The sequence below is a fragment of the Zalophus californianus genome, chromosome 5 (genome assembly GCF_009762305.2).
Source record: "Zalophus californianus isolate mZalCal1 chromosome 5, mZalCal1.pri.v2, whole genome shotgun sequence".
Classification (NCBI taxonomy): Eukaryota; Metazoa; Chordata; class Mammalia; order Carnivora; family Otariidae; genus Zalophus; species Zalophus californianus.
The window spans coordinates 67,457,404-67,479,929 of record NC_045599.1 but is presented as its reverse complement, the minus strand read 5'-3'; the positions used below and the strand labels follow the sequence as shown (position 1 = coordinate 67,479,929).

General features: G+C 37.1%; 1 pseudogene; it reads left to right on the top strand.

Annotated features, from left to right (window-relative positions):
• Positions 1-4,217: 4,217 nt before the first annotated feature.
• LOC113928534 lies at positions 4,218-10,656 on the top strand (annotated as a pseudogene).
• Positions 10,657-22,526: the final 11,870 nt, after the last annotated feature.

Sequence of the window (22,526 nt, the reverse complement as noted above, 5' to 3'; positions counted from 1 at the left end):
AATGAAAGCAAAACGTAGTGATGTGGTGATATTTTATATTTTATGTTCACAACTAGGTCATAACTGGGTGACTACATTTCTAATGATGAAGAGCTCAGGATAGGCTGGGAGCAGGGAGAAGAAGAGCAAGGCAAGGCCCCCTCGATGTGTACTCCTTCCACCTGAGACCAGTTAACCACAGAGATGTGCTGCTTATCAGGAAGAATGGGTGCATGAGGTTAGGTCTAGGTGTGAGCAGAAAGAGGAGGGAAAAACAAGAACAGAGAATGACCTCTTGCATCATCTTTGGCATTTGTATAGTAGGCTACTTATATTTATCTTCTAGGATAGAGATTATTTTTATTGATTGTGAAATGGCTTTGTAATGTGTCATCTTGATTTAACTTCCTTCTCCAGAATTCCCTTTTTAGTTTGCTTCTGGTTCACGTGGGCTTCAAGGAAGATTTTCTCACAAGAGTTGGAAAGCTCAAGGAAGGCAGCAGCCATTTTGTAGCATGTGCACACCTTCTTCCAGGTATTCTGTCAAATACTAGTTTAGGTGTTATGTTGAAGGAGTTTCCAGATGTAATTAAAGCCCCACATCAGTTCTTTTTGAGTTAATCATAAAGGAGAACGCTTATGATTAGAATCATAAGTCAGAACCCTGGGTGGTACTGACATCATCTGGTGGAAGTCCTTTAAAGAGGGGCTGGGCCATCCTTGAGGTGCAGAGACTCCAGGTGGCAGAGAGGAAGGAAAACTCTAAGATAGTTCTACATTTACCTGTGGGACTGCAGCAGCAGCTGGGCTTACCAATGCCTTCCCTTTTCCCTGATCTTCCTTCAGTTTCTCTGACTCCCGAGCCAGCATGTGTTTAGCTCCATGGTTAGAGCCCCTGATTCTGCAGAATACCCTGTCACCAAGGTCAGAGGCAACAAGAATGGATGTTTTAGTCTATATTTGTTGGATTTCAGCCTCTTTGTAATCATCACTCCTGCCTGCCTGTGTACCCTGGGCTTTGGCATTCGATATAGAGACAGTCTTGCAGAGCCTGCTTAGCCAGGATTTCCCTGTAATAAGTCCGCACACACACACAGGTATATGTCTGTCCATATATATATGTATCAACATGTATGTATGTGTGTTTATGTAGTATAATTATATAAATATATATACAAAATATGAAATACATATAAAAACTTATATACTGGTTCTGTTTCTCTGGTTGAATCTTGATTGATACAGTACCTTTTTATGTTATTTTTATATGTTACTTTACAGTTTACCAAGGATCTCCACATGTTATATTATGGCATAGGGAAAGAAACGGTCCAAGAAACATTAAATGACTTAGCCAATGCCAGTAGGTAACCTAATAAAGACTTGAATTAAAGCTCATTCTCCCTTATCACAACACTCCTTGTAATAACGATGTATTTGAAGAGCTATGCGGAAAAAAATTTGGAAAAGTACAATAGAACTTTTGGGGGGAATAGAAGAAAACTGTATGCAGTTTGGGTTGAATAACTTTTTTATATTCCAAAAAATTATGTAGAATCCCTTGTTTTGGATTTCAATTTTGTGATTAATTCTAATATATAAAGAGAAAAAATAGTACAGAGAATTTAGCAAAGGTTTGCTATTGTAAATTATTACTTGAAGTGAGAGTAAAGTGGGTGAGGTAGTTTGGGTGAGGAGAGATCTTAAAGAAGTAACATCTATAAATTCAAAAAAATAGAACAATAGAAAACCTATGCCGTAGGCATTCTACATTCTCTCATGTGTTGTTTAGATATAACAGTTCTAATTTAATCAACAGTAGGCATCATGACCCAGCCTGGCCATTCTCTAGAAATATTTAATCTCTTGAACAATGAAAGTCAGTGTTGAAAAGGATATACATATATGTGTAATAATTTTTATGTACATATAAATATGTATGTGTATACACACACACACACACACACACACACACACATGCATATATTTTTCCCCCTGTGACGACAATATAGATATAGAATCCTGGAATAAAGTGATAATTTTGGAAATAGCAGTAATTTTTAAATTGAATAGGAAAAAGTTGAAAAAGATGTGCTTGGCATCAATCATCAGTATCTAACCTTTCATTGTTTTTCTTCTCTTCCAGCCTTCATGCAAACCAAGAAAGCCACAGCCCACGCAGAATGGACATATGCTGTAATTCCGCTTGGATCAGTCTTAGTGAGGACCACTAGTTTCAAAACAATTTTCCCCATCATGGTTGGGGGTGGGCCCATGGGAAAAGAGCATCTGACTCAAGCAGGGCCAAGAAGGGTCCTTCCCCCCGATATCTTATGCCTGCATCACCATGTCTTCCCACGTAGCAAAGCCATGGGAGAAGTGTTGATGGTGGTCCACACCATGTCTTCCATAGTGTGCAAACAAGTCTACAGTAAGAGCCAATAAAGCTACACCATAGGGAGATTAAGGAAAAGGGCCAGTGAAGGGGGAAGCCTGATAGTTCCAGTGGGTGGTTCCTGCTGTCCCCCAGGCCCTGCCCCTCCTGAGGGTAGCTAAATTTTGGATTCTTATAAGTTGCATTTCAAAGAGCAAATGAGGAGCCCTGGCAAATAAGGACGGGTGCAGTGTTCTCCTTCTTCCTCTCGAGATTCTTGCATTCTGAAGTGCAAAGTTGGGTCAGAGTTAGGTCCACTCAGGGGCCAGAACTTGAATCTCTGTGGCCTGCAGAGACATAGGTGGAATGGAACAGTTCTGATGGTTAATCCTTTTGCAGAATGGTGGGGCCCACAGAACAAGAAGTGAGATCTGATGTGTATTTGCCGTCAAGTTGAATGTGTCCTTTCGTGAAAAGTAAGGGCAAAAACTGGGGGGAAGTCATGAAAGGAGAAAGTATTTTGAGAAATTTTTAAATGCCCCCATTATTTTGTAGTTGTGAGACTTGAGCTTAATTTGAATCTGTAAACTAGAGGGCGTCTGTAGGCATTTAGAAAAGGATGGTTAATTTGCAGCAGATACTAGCTTTTGTGCAAAGTCAGAGAGATGTACTGTAGGGTATGATGCAGATCACTTTAGAGTAATTGAACCATGGCTTTTGCATGCTTTCGACTCGAAGCTTATCTCTATCTGAAGCCTGTAGAAAGTCTTTTCCCATTTACATAACAGGGCAAGAGATTATTACAACTAAAATTAGATCCACGAATTGCTATGCACAGTGCTTTGTAGCATAATCAAATTATGATAAAATAGCCTTTATTTCTTTATTGCTGTATAATATAGTTAGGTTTTTTAGTAATTTGTTTAGAAGTAAAGGAGTGGCAGTACTATCTTATTATACTAAAGTATCGCTGATTTTTGGCCACATTGACACCCTTGCTTGTTTGTTTTTTAGAGATGCTTATTAGAAGAATGGGAGGGATCCTGATAAGGTCTAATTTGTTTTCCTTTCTTTGCCCCTGCCCCTACCTTTTAAAAAAAATATGGGCCACTGCCCATAAGTTCTTCCTGCTCACCCTTATCATCGGACCTGATAATACCATCCCCAGAATGTGGTTCCGGTTCATTTGATATGACCAGATAAAATCAAAAGCCTTATGCTTTTCCAGCACTGAAGAATCCTGAGCTGTTTTCTCTCAGATTCTGAACAGGGCAAATCACAAGAACCTTGACAGTGGTTAAATTATTCATGTATGATGTAAATATGGGAAGGGAGGAAAAACAACCAAATTGTTGAGAAGAGAAATAAGGAAGTAGGAGAGAGGAGAAAGTGGACATTAACACTGAGTAACAGAAAAAAATGATAGAAGGAAGAGAAGAGGAAACACTACAAGGATATGGGTATGAGGGCAAAGGAAGATCGACAGCAAAATACAACCCAATGGAATCTTGTAACACAGTGTAAGAGCAGATTTCCATCCCATTTTGAGGCGCTGAAAGTTTCCCAATGGCTCTATTCAGCAGAACCCCCACTCCCACCCCGTTCCATATTACCGTTAATGCTAAAGGTAGCAGTAGCTGCAGAGGTGGCATTTTCTTGTAATTTAATTTTCAGTTACTGAACTCAGTTACTGACTCTTTACAGCCTGAGGGAAGACGAGGCTTTCTTAAAGCCGCGGCCATTAACTTTCACTTTTCTTTTCAACCTCATTAGATTTCCCAAGGTTTAGTTCTAGACCTAAAACCCTGCACTGTGGCTAAACTATGTAAAATAATATTTTTGGTGAAAAGCAACACCCGCAAAAATGTCACACAAATTTCAAGTCCAGTTGTATCCAGTGATGTCACCAAATGAAATCCTAGTACAGAAAATGCAAGTAATTGGGTATTAAATTTGTCACAGCCTATGACTGCCTTCCTGGCATCCTGTGGTGCAGTGATGAACCAGAAAGGCTTCTTGTCGGGTAGCGCCTTTATATGTGTGCTCAGTGGGTAGCACAGCCATGCAGACATTAGGCTCACTGAGGCAGGATTTGAAAGGGGGCTGCTAGTCTCAGTTAGTCCATATTGGGTGTCAGAATTTTGATTTAATCAGTGCAGGATGAGCCATTTATTGCGTGTAGAGAGATTTGTTACAAAAATGGCATTTTTCAAATCCTTGTTATAAAAATGTCATTTTTTGATTCCATGACGAAACACCTGAATGAGAACTATGGATGACTGAATGATAACGTAAATGATCTAGAAAGATTGTGTGATGCTTCTGTGATCTGTCTCTACTTACATGTCTTTCAGGGCAGTGTTTCTCTGCTGGCCCAAAGTGTGGACCCTGGGTTGGTGCCCTGTCCCAGATGGGAAGGCACAACCAGGAAGGTTTTATTGCCTCAGGACTCACTTTGCCCTGCATAGAGTCTCTGTGCCTCTGGTCTTTGTGACAAGTTGTTTCTCTCCTCTTGTGCTATATTCTGTCCTTGATGGGATATAGATATTTTAAAGCCATGTCGGTGAGACAAGTCCCTCCTTTGAGGAGCATAAATCTAACTGGATTCCCCCATCCGCTCCAGTGCTGTGGCGCTGCACAGGTGGCACTGTATGGGTGACATCACTGACCTGCCTCTCAGCAGCTGTCACTTGGGGTGAACTGCAGGCGACTTCTTGTCCTACATCATGGACACTTGGCTTTACTTGAGATACCGGCTATGTAAGAATCATTCTAAACAATATTTAATGATATGAGTTACTAACAAAAAACTTGGCTTGATAGATGGCTCAAGCATTTTATATTTTATTCTTAATTAAAGAAGTGATGAATAAAAGGAGATCTATCTGATAGTAGGGAATGTACCAGATTTCATTTAGGCTTGCTCTAGAGTAGTATTTTACAAACTTTTAAAAAAATATATAGTGAGAAATATATTTTATGTCATGACCCATTTATTGCAATGTACACAGTTCTTGCTAAGAAATCATGTGATGTGTTTTGACTGTTTCACATCTGGCCTGTTGTACTTATTTCATTTAAAAATACTAGTTAGAACCCATTACATTTATTTCATTACCCACCAATGAGTAGTGACTATTTATAAACAACTTTTCTAGAAGTTTGAGGAAAATAAGCAAAAAGGATAAGAAAGAAGTTTAACTTAATGGAAATTAAATAGTAGACATGTGGCTATAAATTCTAAACACACAGTAGGTGTTTTGTTCTTGTTATTTTTAAGTATTGAATTTAATTGCTGATTATTATTTTTAATGATCTTGATGGTAACTTGTTACACTGACCTCAATATGAGGTTCCAAACCAGTTTGTATGTAAACACAGCATTAACACTCTTTATGGTTATTATCTTATTTAACCTTCAAAATAACACTAGGAGAGAAATTGTTTATCACACGGAGCTGAGGTTAAGACTTAGGAAATTAGCTCCAGGTAATGGTAGAGTTAGTAAACAGTCCAGCAGAATTCTCCCCAAAGGCTGTGACTTCCCTCCTGCACACAGGTCCTTAGCTGGTGGTGGGGGTGTGCTGGTGGGAGAGTTATCAGAATTACTGGAGAAGCTCTTTCCAACTATAACTTCTACCTCTCCTGCCCCATACCTCACTTGGGTGCTGCTCAGACTAAAGGAAAAGAAAAGGTGGATGGTATATCTTTAGTATTCTAAATATGAGGTCTATTTAGACCTCATCTTTTTTTAATACTATAATAGTTTGTATAAGTTTTCACTAATGACTCAAAAAATATTACAGATTGAAAAGTATGCCAATTAGTCACGAAAATTTTAGAAGTTAGATAAACGCATAATTTATTAATCTTTCTAAAGACAAAAATAAAAATTTGAAGGTATCACTATTTCTAATAAGCTGTCCATCAGGTAAGCGAGGCATTGTATTGAGAAGAAAATGGCCAACAAATGACACCCCCTTCTCATTTCCTAGCTCACTAGTGACCCAGTTGTTAGACTGAAGCTGTCAGGGGACTCACAAAATAAAAGGATGTAAAGTATGGCACCATATTCCTAAAGCAAGGAGAGGAGAGGAGTAAAGAATGGATTCAAACTTAAGTGACCATCAACATAATATAGACTGCTATATGCAGAAGATATTCTATACAAAACAAACGGTAACCACAAATCAAAAACCGGTAACAGATACACAAAAAATCAAGAGAAAGGAATTCAAGTATATCACTACAGAAAGCCAACTAACTGTGAGAAGACAACAAAAAACAACTAACAAAATGACAATAAAAACATATCTATCAATAATTACTTTGAATGTAAATGGACTAAATGCTCTAATCAAAAGACATAGGGTGATAGAATGGATAAAAAACAAGACCCACCCATATGCTGCCTACAAGGGACTCATTTCACATCTAAAGTCACATGCAGATTGAAAGTGAAGGGCTAGAGAAGCAGTTATCATGTACATGGGTGTGAAAAGAAAGCCGGAGTAGCAATACTTGGATCGGACAAAATAGACTTTAAAAAACAGACTGTAACAAGAGACAAAGAAGGACACTATATAATCATTAAGGGGAAAATCCAACAAGAAAATATAACACTTGTAAATATTTATGTATCCAAGATGGGAGCACCCAAATACTTAAAGTAGTTAATAACAAACATACAAGTGGTAATTAATAGTAATATAATAATAGTAGCAGACTTTAACACCCCTAAAAAAACCAATAGAACAGGTTAATGAAACCAGGAGCTGGTTCTTTGAAAAAAATCAACAAAATTGATAAACCTTTAGCCAGACTCATCAAAAAAAGAGAGGCATCAAATAAAATCAGAAATGAAAGAGGAGAAATAACAACCAATACCACAGAAACACAAAAAATTGCAAGAGAATATTATGAAAACTCATATGCTAAAAAATTGGACAACCTGGAAGAAATGGATAAATTCCTAGAAACATATAACCTCCCAAAATTGAATCAGGAAGAAATAGAAAATTTGAACAGACCAGTTGCCACCAATGAAATTAAATCAATAATCCAAAAACTCCCAACAAACAAAAGTCCAAGACCAGATGGCTTCACAAGTGAATTCTACCAAACATTTAAATTAAAAAGTTAATACCTACTCTTCTCAAACTATTCCAAAAAATAATAGAAGAGGAAGGAAAATCTCCAAATTCATTCTATGAGGCCTGCATTACTCTGATACCAAAACCAGATAAACACTATGAAAAAAGAACTACAGGCCAGTATCTCTGATGAACATAGATGCAAAAATCCACAACAAAATACTAGCAAACTGAATCCAACAAAACATTTAAAAAACAAAACAAAACAAAAACATTTAAAAATCATTCACTATGATCAAGTGGGCTTTATTCCTGGGATGAAAGTGTGATTCAGTATTTGCAAATCAATCAATGCAATACATCACATCAGTAAGAGAAAGGATGAAAACCATATGATCATTTCAATAGATGCAGAAAAAGTATTTGACAAAGTACAACATCCATTCATGATAAAAACCCCCAACAAAGTGGGTTTAAAGGGAACATACCTCAACATAATAAAGGCCATGTATGGAAAACCGACAGCTAACATCATACTCATTGGTGAAAAACAGAGCTTTCCCCCTAAGATCAGGAACAGGACAAGGATGTCCATTCACCACTTTTATTCAACATAGTCCTGCAAGTCCTAGCCATAGCAATCAGACAAGAAAAAGGAATAAAAGGCATTCAAATTGGTAAGGAAAAAGTAAAACTTTCACTGTCTGTAGATGACATGATAAGGTATATAGAAAACCCTGAAGACTCCAACAAAAAACTACTAGAACTAATAAGTGAATTTAATAAATCACAGGATACAAAATCAATGTATAGAAATCCATTGCATCTCTATTCATAAATAATGAAGCAACAGAGAAATTAAGAAAGCAATCCCATTTGTAATTGCACCAAAAATAATAAAATGCCTGACAATACACTTATCCAAGGAGATGAAACACCTGTACTCTGAAAACTATAAGACATTGTTGAAAGACATCAAAGATGACACACATAGAAAGATATTCCATGCTCATGGATTGAAAGATCAAATATTGTTAAAAGATGTTATACTACCCAATGCAATCTACAGATTTAATGCAATTCCTATCAAAATACCAGTAGCATTTTTCATAGAACTAGAAAAAACAATCCTAAAATTTTTGTATGGAACCACAAAACACCCTGAACAGCCAAAACAATCTTGAAAAAGAAAAACAAAGCTAGAGACATCACAATTCCTAATGTCAAGTTATACTACAAAGTGTAGTACTCAAAACAGTATGGTACTGGCACAAAAATAGACACATAGATCAATGGAACAGGATAGAAAGCCCAGAAACCCACAATTATATGGCCAATTAATCTTCAACAAAAGAAGCAAGAATAAGCAAAGAGAAAAAAACAGTCTCCCAGACAAACGGTATTGGGAATACTGGACCACTTTCATTCACCATACACACAAATAAACTCAAAATGGATTAAAGACCTAAATGTGAGACCTGAAATCATAAAAGTCCTAGAACAGAGCATAGGCAGTAATTTCTCTGACATCAGCCATAGCAACATTTTTCTAGATATATCTCTTGAAGCAAGGGAACTAAAAGCAAGAATAAACTATTGGGCCTATATCAAAATAAAAAACTTCTGTGCAGCAAAGGAAACAATCCACAAAACTAAAAGAAAACATACTGAATTGGAGAAGATATTTGCAAATGACATACCCAATAGAAGGTTAGTATCCAAAATCTATAGAGAACTTATAAAACTCAACACCCAAAAAACAAATAATCAAATTAAAATATGAACAGAAGACATTAACAGACATTTCTCCAAAGAAGACATCTAGATGGCCAACAGAAACATGAAGAGATGCTCAGCATCACTCACCATCAGGAAAATGCAAGTCAAAACCACAATTAGATATCACCTTATGCCTATTGGCTAAAACCAATAACACAAGGAACAAGCATTGACAAGGATGGGAGAAAAAGGAACCCTCAGGCACTGTCGGTAGGAATGCAAACTGGTACAGCCAGATGGAAAACAGTATGGAGGTTCCTAAAAAAATTAAAAATAGAACTACCCTACAATCCGGTAATCCTACTACTGGGTATTTACCCAAGGAATACAAAACCACTAATTTAAAAGCATACAGGCATATACACAAACAATGAATCATGGAACACTACATCAAAAACTAATGATGTATGGTGATTAACATAACAATAAAATTTTTTTAATTAAAAAAAATACATGAACCCTTTGTTCATTGCAGCATTATTTCTAATAACCAAATTATGGAAGCAACTCAAGTGTCCATCAATAGATAAATGAATAAAGATATATAGAGAAACAATGGAATATTATTCAACCTCAAAAAAGAATGAAATCTTGCTATTTGCAACATGGATAGAGCTAGAGAGTATAATGCTAAGTGACACAAGTCAGTCAGAGAAAGACAAATATCCTATGATTTCACTCAATACATGGAATTTAAGAGACAAAACAAATGGAGAAAGGGACAAAGAGAGAAATTAAGAAGCAGACTCAATTACAGAGAACAAGCTGATGGTTACAAGAGGGGAGGTGGGTGGAGGGATGGGTGAAACAGGTGAAGGAGATTAAGATTATACATTGTTTTTGCCGCATCTATTTCAAGAATGCACACCATTCTCCGCAGACTGTCGACATTCCAGAAAGTGCCAACATCACTCTTAAGGGACCTACTGTTATTGTGAAGGGCCCCAGAGGTACCCTGATGGGACTTCAATCACATCAACATAGAACTCCGTCTCCTTGGAAAGAAAAAGAAGAGCCTCCGAGTTGACAAATGGTGGGGAACTAGAAAAGAATTGGCTACTGCTCGCACTATCTGTAGTCATGTACAGAACACAGTCAAGGGTGTTACAATGGGCTTCCATTACAAGATGAGGTCTGTGCATGCTCACTTCCCCATCAGTGTTGTTATTCAGGAGAATAATTCTCTTGTGAAATCCAAATTTCTTGGGTGAAAAATATATCCGCAGGGTTCAGATGAGGCCAGGTATTGCTTGTTCAGTATCTCAAGCCCAGAAAAATGAGTTAATTCTTGAAGGAAATGACATTTAACTTGTATCAAACTCAGCTGCTTTGATTCAGGAAGCCACAACAGTGAAAAACAAGGATATCAGAAAGTTTTTGGATAGTATCTATGTTTCTGAAAAAGGAACAGTTCTGCAGGCTGATGAATAAGATCTAAGTTTTCCAGTTACAGAAACAGCAAGATGCCAGATGATTTTTCAGAGTTACTTGTGATATTTTAAAGATGCAATAAAAGCTATATTGATTTGGGGGTAAAAAAAGAGTACACTTATCATGATGAGCACTAAGTAAGGTATAGAATTGTTGATTCACTCTAATGTACACCTGAAACTAATATAACACTGTATGTTTGCTGTAATTAAAATTAAAAAGTTCAAAAAGTTAGATATATTTCTATGATATACTGTATTTTAAAATGAAAAAAATACAATATCTACACTAAATGCAGCTGCCCTTTTAAAATTGACATTGAAAATGTAGCTATAAAATGAAATAAAATGAGATAATAATGCAAAAAAAGAGAGAGAGAGGAAGAAGAAGGGGAAGAAGAAGAAAAGAAAAATGTTAAGGATTATTGGATGATTTTTTAAATCATTTTTGAAATTCAAAATATTTTTAAATTGAACTTTCTGCATCTTAGGTCTTTTAATGATTCCACTGTATTGGTAGTGAACTGATACTATATGGATTTTTTTTTGGTATGAGGTTTTTAACGTATTAATATTCTTTACTTTTTAGATATAAAAGCAGAATGCATGATTAGGGGAATATATTTTACATTTTGATGACAGAATAAATTATGTGGACTGAATTAAACTTTGGGGGCTCATGACTTAAGTATTATTTAAAAGTCTTCTCTAGAATTACTTTAATTGGTTATGAGTTCTCAGAAATAAAGAATAGCCTTGAAAATATAATCACTAAGCTATCAATTTTAAGTATTTATTTTAATTATTTAAAGAAAAACTGATTTCTTTCTCTGCCTCAAAATCCTTCATTTAATCAAGCAGAGGTGCTCCTATTTTACATGCTAGGTACAATAGTAGGTTGGTGTGGTGGACATCCCTGCTGCTCACCAGTATTTCCAGTTCTCCTCCCCTTCTGGCACATGGGAGCATTATGCTTTTCCACGTCCTTGAATTTAGATGCAGTTATGTGGCTTGCTTGGCTAATGTGCAGAAGAGAAGGGCACCACTCGTAGGTGGCATTAAAGAGCCTGTGCAGTACTCTGCATTTTCTCTTCCTTTTTCTGTTGACCTAGGAGAGTACATGTTTCATATGGTAAGTGCTTCAGGCGGTCATCCACAGAGGATGGGTTTCCAGGACCCGCAGACTAAGGATGAGCAAGAAATAAAGTTTGTTGTGTTAATCACTGAGACTTGAGGGTTGTTTGTTACTGCAGCATAATCAAGACCATCTGGTTATAGTTGGTAAATCAAAAGAGGTGGTTAAAACAAAGAAGCTTAGACTGAATATATAAGTCTAAAAATTCTTTTTAGTTTATAATAAGTAGATATATATAAAACAATATTTTTGTTGTTGTTAGCCAAGGGCTTTTCTTTGATTATGAATTTGCCAACTGGAATTCCATACTGTCTTTCACTCATTACCACATAGATCATACTTTATATGTGATTTTCCTTTGAGCAAGAATGTACAGACACAGGAGAAGCAATCTGAGTGCAGAATCTTCAGGCTTTTTACATTGCCCCCTTGCAAATACTTTATAGCTGTCTCTCTTAATAAGCCTATTTTAGGGTTTAGGTGAAGGGGATTAAGAAGTACAAACTTCCAGTTATAAAATAAGTCATGAGGATGAAAACACAGCATAGGAAATACAGGCAATAATACTGTGATAACTTGTATGGTGACAGATGGTAACTACACATATGATCGTGAGCATTATGTAATGTATAGAATTAACAGTCAAATCACTGTGTTTTACACCTGAAATTAATATAACATTGTATGTCAACTACACTTCAATTAAAAAAAAACAGACACTTAAAAATATAAGCCTACTTTGACAACACTTTTTTTTAAATTTTTTATTGTTATGTTAATCACCATATATTACATCATTTGTTTTGGTGTAGTGTTCCATGATTCATTGTTTGTTCATAACATCCAGTGCTCCATGCAGAATGTGCCCTCTTTAATACCCATCACCAGGCTAACCCATCCCCCTACCCTCCTCCCCTCTAGAAACCTCAGTTTGTTTTTCAGAGTCCATCATCTCTCCTGGTTCTTCTCCCCCTCTGACTTACTCCCCTTCATTCTTCCTCTCCTGCTGTCTTCTGAAACAAATAATGCAACATATTTTGACAACACTTTTTACAGAGATTTACCTTTATTGTCTTTAACTCTCCTTAGTTTTCATACAAACACCTGTCATTTTCACACTCATATTTATCAGTTTATGTGGTATTTAATTAAATTGTGTAATTCTAATAACATGTATGGGTGGTAGAAAATTTTAAGAATCAACAACTTTCTTAAGCATATAATTCATTCGGCTAGATTAGGAGACTAAAGAATCCTAGAGAATAACCTACTGGTCATGAGTTTTGATGCAAAGAGCATCAGTGCAGCCTTTTACTTTGGAGCCTAGAGAGTTAGTATATTGGACACAAATCTGGTGCATCTTCTCAGGTTTTCTAAATGACCTTCCTCCTTCTCTCTCTTAGGCAGCACCCATTAACACCGAGGCACTTTTCCTTTTGGGAAAGAAACTTGAAGGTTTCACGTAGTCTAGGTAGGAAATGGTGGAGCAAGGAGTCTAACCCAGACAGGTTGACTCCTAACCAGGATAAGAGAGGACAGGAAAATACTTAAATGGAGCCTGAGGCACAGGATAGAAATAGAATACCCTGGGTAGGAATGCTGATGCCAGATGAGAGGCTCTCTAAACACTTGCTCAGAATTAAGCAGTCTCCAGGTAAAGTCAGGGCTAGCTAGTATAAACCTGCTCCTTTTGAAAGATCCCATTTCTACTTCTTACAATAATTTCTGCTGATGGCTAGATTTTTCTAATTTTATTATGTCATTTATCCAATAATTCAACAAATATTTAATAAGCATCTGCTGAGCCATGGGAAAATATAGGCACTGTGGATATACAGAGATAATGAAGGTACAACCCAAACGTTAAGAAATTCACAGGCTGGTAGAGAAGACTGACAAATATTCAAAGAACTGTAATAGAATAATAGTAAATATGGGGTATGAGGACCACAGAGGAGTGTATCAAACCCCTTGCCTGTAGCTAGGAAAATGGAAAGATCCCAGAGACAACAAAGACGAGCAGAGTCCTGAGCACTGGACATATTTTTTCCAGGAGAAGGGAAAGAATGGACATTTTAGGCAGAAGGAACAACACACAGCAGGAAATGGAATCATGCATATAGTGCATTCCAGAAACAGCTGATAGCATGGTGGATTTAGACTATGGCCAGAGGGACCATATAAGTCACCCATAAAACCAGGATGATAGCTTTTGAAAGTGAAAATGAATGCTTTTCATAATTGCTCTGGGTCAACAGGAATAAACAGGCACTGTCCCAGGTAAATCAGGATGTGTGGTCAGCCCGAGTGAGGAGGCCACAGAATGGGAAGGGTTTAGGAATCATTTAGACTTGAATTTGAATAAAGGCTTGGATGGTCAGAGGCAGAGTGACTGAGTTCAGTCGGTTATTTTGCTGACAATTTCCTCATCTGCAAAATGGAAATTAATAATTTTGTCCTTGTAGGTTTGTGCAATGATCATATAACACATATAATTCACTAGTATAGTATGTGCCCAATAAATATTGTCTCCCTGGTGTCTACTCTACTTCCACCATAGGACAAAAAAGGAGGATAGTCTGGAGGATTAGGCAAGTATTAGATTTCTATAGGTCTTTTATATCATGCTGAGGAGTTTGAACTTCAGCCTAAAAAAAAATAAGCAGAGAAGTTATCCAATCATATTTGTGCTGTAGAAACAGGAGTCTGGCAGCAATGTTTGAGATGTATATCAAGGCGGTGGGTCATATTGGGGAGCTCCTGGTGACCTCTGGTACCACAAAACCTTAGGATCTTCATCTTTTTGGATGAGAATAACCCAGAAATAGTTTCTTTGGCAGGTCCCAGAAAATAGTCTAGGGAAGTGGGAAAGTGGGGCAAGGAAAGAAAGGCATTCAAAAAGCGTGTGGGGGCAACTGGGCGTTAATCCGCTAGAGGACTCTGGGAGATATATAGAACTCCTGCCTCAGAGAGGGCTCAGGCGTTTGTACAGCCGTGGATGAGGCCTACGCAGGAGGGCCATTAATTCTTAGGCATTTCCAATCTGCTGCAACCGAAGGAAGAACAGGCCTTACTGGCCAGGAAAGCCCTCGGGGGAAGAGATGCTGGCAGTTGTCAGGCCAATGTACACGGAAATGGTCAAGACGGAAGCATGAGTAACAGAGGCATCTGCTGTTAGTGGAAGGTCTGGCTTTGGAAAAGTAGGTTGGAAGAAGGGAATAAAAAATGCAAATATAAGTCAGCAAATTAAATGTGTCATTAATATAAACTGGCCAATTTGATTTTTTAAAATTTCTCACTGAGTTGAGTTGATTTTGTTTACTCTAGGCTTTATAGCCAATGAAATGTGAAAGAAAGTAAGAAAGAAAGAAAAAGAAAGAAAGAATTTATCACTTGATTTTAATTATTGTAAAATTACTGATGAGACTGTTTGGAGCTTTTCGAGGTGGTTCATTTTTTCAGGCTTGGGAGAAGTAAAAAAGAAAAAGAAAGAAAGAAAGAGAAAGAAAAAGGAAGGAAGGAAGAGAAAAGAAAGGAAAGAGAAAAAAGAGAAAAGAAAGAACGAAAGAAAGAAAGAAAAATTCTGGTAGCTCCCTGATAGTACAGAAGGACATGCCTGGACAGAGAAAATCTAAATAACCTTCCCAAGATCATTTAATGAGGTGTAGAAAGATCTGGAAAGAGCATTTCCTGCCTTGGCCTCTTCATTGCTTCTTTAGCTCCTCAGCTGTGTCTAACTTAACTAGAAGACCGATATAAACTTGACCTGTTATATAGTGCTCTTTCTAAAGTGGCATGGTGGATTTCTTAGTATTAAGGTTTATTTTTAAGGTGGACACCTCACATTTTCACATAGGAAGAAGTTAATGCCATCTTATAAAAAAGGGAAACTGAGGCTCAGAGTTTTCTTGCTTAAGGTCATGCAGTAAGTTTTTAATAGAATCAGGATTATAATTCAAGATATTTTTCTCTTAACTGTTATTTCTTTTCACACATATACAACTATTTTCTGGTTATTTAGGAGATATATACATACGCGTGTGTGTATAAAGTATATAATGTGATCTAACCATAGAGATTGCTTTCATAAAATATATCTTACTGGGGAAAGAGGCACTCCAACATAATTCAACTTTCTCGTATTTAAACTGGGTGCCAAGAAAGTTAGCAAAAGGGCAAAAGAAATGCTTTTTCTTCTTTATGTATTGTGCTCTCTAACTCAAATACTTTACGTACAGAATGATGTTCCTTTCTATAACTAATATAGTAATATAAAATCCAGTGTGGTTAAACCATAATAACTTTGAATGATAACATAATTGAAGTTATATGCAAAAAAAGTTTAGACAACAAAGAATAATTTTCAATACCAGAACAGCTAGCTGGTCCTGGAATAGTCAAGAGAGGAAAGAGAATCCAATTATTACATTCCCAACATAGTATTTAATGGAGAATCAAAGCTTTATAGGCTCATAATTTATAATTGGCTCATGAAAAAAAATCATGAAAATTATACTTGTGAGAAAATCCAGCAAAGTTATGAAATAGATGTGGATTTTATATTTTCTTTTGGCAACAATTAAAGTTAGAAGGAAGATTTTGTGTGAATATTTCTTTGGATTCTTAAATGTAGTTTCAAATCCTTTCTCCCACTTATTAATAGTGTGATTACACTATTGTCTCTGTTTTGTCGTCTGTGTTCTCAAACTTTTATCCCGCTCTGCTAATGTAATGCCTGCCATACATTAAGCACCATTAGAGAGTCATATTCTAAATAAAACTACTTGTGGGGAGCCTGGGTGGCTCAGTCTGTTAAGCGTCTGCCTTCAGCTCAGATCGTGATCCCAGGGTCCTGGGATCAAGCGCCGCGTCCGGCTCCCTGCTCCGCGAGAGCCTGTTTCCCTCTCTCCTCCCTGCTTGTGCTCTCTCTAGCTATCTCTGTCACTGTCTGTCTCTCTCAAATACATAAATAAAATCTTTAAAAAATAAAATAAAACTACTTGTAAGGATTATCATTAAGATAAATGATGAAGTTTGATATATTTAGTAGATTCTCAAAAAAATTTTTATTTTTTTAATTTATGTATTTTAGGAGGGAAAGAGAATGGAGGCACGGGGTGGAGAAGTAGAGGGAGAGGGAGAGAAAGTCTTAAGCAGACTTCACGCTGAGCTGGGAGCCCCAGGCAGGGCTTGATCTCAAGACCCTGGAAGCACAACCTGAGCCCAAACAAAGAATACTAGGTTCAACTGACTGCACCACCCAGGCGCCCCAGTAAAAAATATTTTTATTCCCAGTCATGGTATGTATTCTTTGTGCTATATCATGGTACATGTTGGAAGAACTATGGAAAGACAGAGACTTTGGAATTGGACAGCCTGGGATTTATAAATGACAAATATGCTACTTGGCAACTTAGTGACTGTGGACACAATATAACTTCCCACAGGTTCAGTGGAATTTTACCAATTAAATCACAAAACTAAAAAAATAAGAGAAACCTCCCTTCAATGTTGAGAATCAAATTAGTTTATGGATATATGTGATTCTTTGATCTTAGTTCTTTCATCTCTAAAATGGGAATGCCATTCATAAACATCTTAAAATGTTATAAAGGCCCACTTACATAATGCATTTGAAAGTAGGTTTTTTAAGTCTGCTAAGTATTGGGCGCCTGGGTGGCTCAGTCAATTGAGTGACAGACTCAATTTCGGCTCAGGTCATGATCTCAGGGTTGTGAGATTGAGCCCTGCAATGGGCTCCACACTGGGTATGGAGCCTGCTTGAGGATTCTCTCTCTCTCTCCTTTTCCCTCTCCCACCCACCACCTACTGCCTCTCAAAAAAAAAAGAAAAGAAAAGCGAAAAAAAATCTTATACCTGACTTTTAAGCCACTGGAATGACCCAGGACTTTTTATCCCAGTAATTCTTGAACAAACTTTTTTTAAAAAAATCAAAATAAAAAAAATCTGCTTAAGTATTTAAAATTTTTAAATTTTATCATTAAAATTGTATTAAAATTATTAAATATATCATTAAGATCCTTAAAACACAATTTAAATATAATTTATTTATTTATGTATTTTTAAAGATTTTATTTATTCATTTGAGAGAGAGAGCGCATAAGCAGTGGGGGGAGGCAGAGGGAGAGGGAGAAGCAGACTCCCCGCCAAGCTGGGAGCCCGATGTGGGGCTCGATCCCAGGACCCTGAGATCATGACCGAGCCGAAGGCAGACACTTAACCATCTGAGCCACCCAGGTGTCCCTAAACATAATTTATTTCTGATGAATAATAATTTCTGCTATAAAGTACTTGCTTAACTCTCAAACTTAAATCATGAAGTTGTTGAATATTATAAATCATGACTCAATATTTAAAACTTATTTGTGAATATTTAAATTTCTAACAAACCAAACATATCTATCTGCTAATGATTAATATTACAATTTTATTTTTATTTTAAAAATGTTTTGTTACAAGTTTCCTTTAATCATCTCTACTCTATGTTAAATATGTGATTTAATTGGTAAAATTCCATTTTACATTACTTTTTAGGGTCTCACCACTTTTTGAAATCATAATAGTATAAAATGTTTTCCTGTAATTAAATGGACAAATTAGAAATATTAATTCCTGTGGATGAAGCCCCAAAGGTAATTTCTGAATTGCAAGGTCCTTGCCCTGATGAAGCTTATGTATGAAGCAAGACAAAAGACAGATGAAACTAACATTGTCAGTAAAACATCCATAGAGGAATTAGCATTCGAGTGAGACATTAACGGTAAAGAGGATGGGAAAGGGTCAGGTAGTGGGGCTGTGTAAAGGAGAGCTGGGAATGGCCTGGCATGTTCAGAGACTAGGGCCTTATGAGTTGAGGTCAGGCAATGGTGATGAGGAGAAAGAGGAAATAAGTCGCTTGTGGGAGTCACTGTTTCCCAGGCTTAGGAGGCAGTGAATAGACATTTAGCGTTTTTAGCAAAACTAAAAGTGAAGTTCTGGGGGTTTAACTTGTCAGTGGCTTCCAGAGCTGACTAGAGTGGAGAGAGAGACAAAAACTTCAGAGAGGAGTATCAATAATTTGCGTACGACTTGAGTATAATGACAGTCATGGATAAAAGGGTAAGAAGTGAGTTGCTACAAAAAATTAAAAACTATATTTGTTGGTTGGTCCAAATGCAGTATAGGTAAGTCAGAAAGGGAAAGAAGTTTGGATTTTCTTTTTGGGGGTGCTGAATGGGGTAGGGGGCATTGTAGATGGTATGGTCCACTCAGGTATAGAAATGTTGTGTTTAATCTGATGGGGCATCCAATTAGACTAGTCTTGTAACAGACTAGGGCTGGAGTCTTAAAAGTAGACTAGTTCTGTGAAGGAGAAAATATGGACTGGTACAGCTAAAGCTGGTTTCAGATACAGAGCTCAGGGAAGTAGACTCGGTATACCATAAATTTCTTCTTCGTATTGTAGTCCCATTGCATTGAAAGCTTTTCTCTACGAGCCCCTTTTGTTCAAATTATCAGGTAAACTTTCTAGTTATGAAAGTCATTTCTAGTTATTTCAACCTTCACACGTCAACCAGCACACTTATATTCTGTTAAGCTGAACACCAAGAAAAGTTGTCGGTTTTCACATTTACTGTAATGGAATGTTCTTTGCGACGCTTTAGCTATGGCCACTTAAATGTCAACATTGTTAACAATACTGTCTCTAAATTAGATATCTACAGGAAAGCTCTTTTAGTTGGAAGACTTTGCATGTTATAATGCTTCCTATATTTGAATGTATTATTAATAAGAGGTAGCTAGCTTCCAAAGTGTATGTGCTTCTGGCCTCAGAAAGTTATTTCCATTATTTTCATCATCTAAGTTTAAATTCAGCTTCCTATTTAAAAAAACCTTATGATTAATTAGGAAAATTAGTGAACAGATCCAAAAAGAATTTTAGGATTTTAGCATTTAAAATGTCTTTCCCCACCCTCTTACACTGTTGGTGGGAATGCAAGCTGGTGTAGCCACTCTGGAAAACAGTATGGAGGTTCCTCAAAGAGTTGAAAATAGAGCTACCCTATGACCCAGCAATTGCACCACTAGGTATTTACCCCAAAGATATAAATGCAGTGATCCAAAGGGGCACCTGCACCCCAATGTTTATAGCAGCAATGTCCACAATAGCCAAACTATGGAAAGAGCCCAGATGTCCATCAACAGATAAATGAAGAAGAAGAAGATGTGTGTGTGTGTGTGTGTGTGTGTGTGTGTGTACACACACAATGGAATATTACTCAGTCATCAAGAAAAAAAGAAATCTTGCCATTTGCAATGACCTGGATGGAACTAGAGGGTATTATGCTAAGTGAAATAAGTCAATCAGAGAAAGACAATTATCATATGATTTCACTCATATGTGAATTTAAGAAACAGAATGGAGGATCATAGGGGAAGAGAGGGAAAAATAAAACAAGATGAAATCAGAGAGGGACACAAACTATAAGAGACTCTTTTTTTTTTTAAGATTTTATTTATTTATTTGACAGAGAGAGTGAGTGAGAGCAGGAACACAAGCAGGGGGCCTAACGACTGAGCCACCCAGGAGCCCAAGAGACTCTTAATCATAGGAAACTCACTGGGTTGCTGGAAGGGAGAGGGGTGGGGGGATGGGATGACTGGGTGATGGACATTAAGGAAGCCACCTGATGTAATGGGCATTGGGTATTATATAAGACTGATGAATCTGAACTCTACCTCTGAAACTAATAATGCACTATATGTTAATTGAATTTAAATTAAAAAAAATAAAATGTCTTTTGCCAATCTCAGAATTGATTTTAAAGATTTATTTATTTATTTTAGAAGGAGAGAGAGAGAGAGAGAGAGAGAGCACGACTGGGAGGGGCCGAGGGACAGGAAGAGAGAACCTCAAGCAGGCTCCACACTCTGTGGGAGCTCCCCATGTGGGGCTCCATGTGGGGCTCCATCTCATGACCCCAAGATCATGACCTGAGCTGAAACCAAGAGTTGGAGCCTTAATTGACTCTGTCATCCAGGCACCATGATCTTGGAATTGATTTTAATAACACAACTTGAGATAATTGTCTATATTAAAAACATTCAGCTATTTCCAGCTGTTTTGTCAGTGTAGAAAGGGATCAGGATTTTTCCTTCCCCCGCAAAAATGGAGCTCTGGAGTTTGTGGCTTTTTGCACCTATGATCCTGTTCTATCTCTTTCTTATGGTATCTACTTTAGAAAGTTATATGTGAAGATTTGGGGGCCATGCATCTGTATGATGGAAGATAATTGAGAATATGGGTTCCTTTCTCCCTTCGGCTTTACACAAGTCACTCACATGTTGAGCTCCCACAGTCATCTCCATTAGTCTTCCTCATTTCCTCTCAGTGCTTCTTCCAGGTAGATTCTCAGATTACTGTGGAGAGTACTTCCTATGGGTTGGAGTGTTCCCCTTTTGGATGTCCAGGACCTACCTGACGATAGGCAGTTCTTCTGAGCCTAATTATTGAATTTCTTAAAAAACGAAACACAACAAAAAACCCTCTACCTTTCTTTGTCATCAAGTTAGAAGAAAGGTCCAAGGGAAATTTATATATGCTCTCAGAGTCACGTGACTCTTTAAAATTATGATTGTTTAAAGTTATGTGCCTTCTCCGATAGGAGGCAGTTCACATTTATAGTTTCTGGTATTATTGTTATCCCAATAGTAATGTTATAATAAAAATTTGCACACTTAAAACCTCATATATTTCAATTGCTCAGGCATTAAGTCAGAATAGGATTTTTCACCAACACTCATACAAACATGTACACCAAGTAGCAACTAATCCAAGTTTTAGGAACTCTACAGTAAAGGGGTGCCTGGGTGGCTCAGTTGGTTAAGCAACTGCCTTCGGCTCAGGTCATGATCCCAGGGTCCTGGGATCGAGCCCCGTGTCGGGCTCCCTGCTCGGCGGGAGGCCTGCTTCTCCCTCTCCCACTCCCCCTGCTTGTGCTCCCTCTCTTGCTGTCTCTGTCAATTAAATAAATAAAATCTTTTAAAAAAGGAAAAGGAACTCTACAGTAAAGATTGATTTCCCAAATAAAACTAATCAGTGGTTGCTGATTTTTTTTTTCTTTTTACATACTTGGACAGACCTTAATATACATAATTGAAATAGAATCTCTAGTTATTTAAAGTTTATATATGACAAAAAATCCTACACATCTACTATCTACATATCTATTTCTTCATACCTGTATGTACATTTATTTGCAGCTATATCTATATATAATAATATATGTAGATATATGTGTGTCATATCCACACGTATTTAATTTATTACACTGATTTTATCTTTCCAGTCTTCCCAATGTTCAGGCAGAAACATATTTTAAGGATTAATTATGGTTTTCTTAATATGAAAACTGAAAATTCAACTGAAATTTAGAATTAGAGTTATATCTAGCATCTTCATCGATGCCTCTTTTCTAATTATGGTAAAATGTAAATTGCAGGATAACGACTGAGTATGGCATTCCGTCATGTTTCACATTGCCTCAAGAGTCGGTGTCCCGAGTTGGTATAAGAATGTTGATAAATAAGTGCCAAGAAGCAGCCAATAACTTGTCCAGCTGCTAATGTAAAGCATCTGCTCAGTTGCAAAACTGTCCTTCCTGGAGGTGAAGATGCACCGGTAGCCCCGTCAGGAGAAGTTTCTGCAGCAGCCACCGCCAGATCCAGGTGGCAGG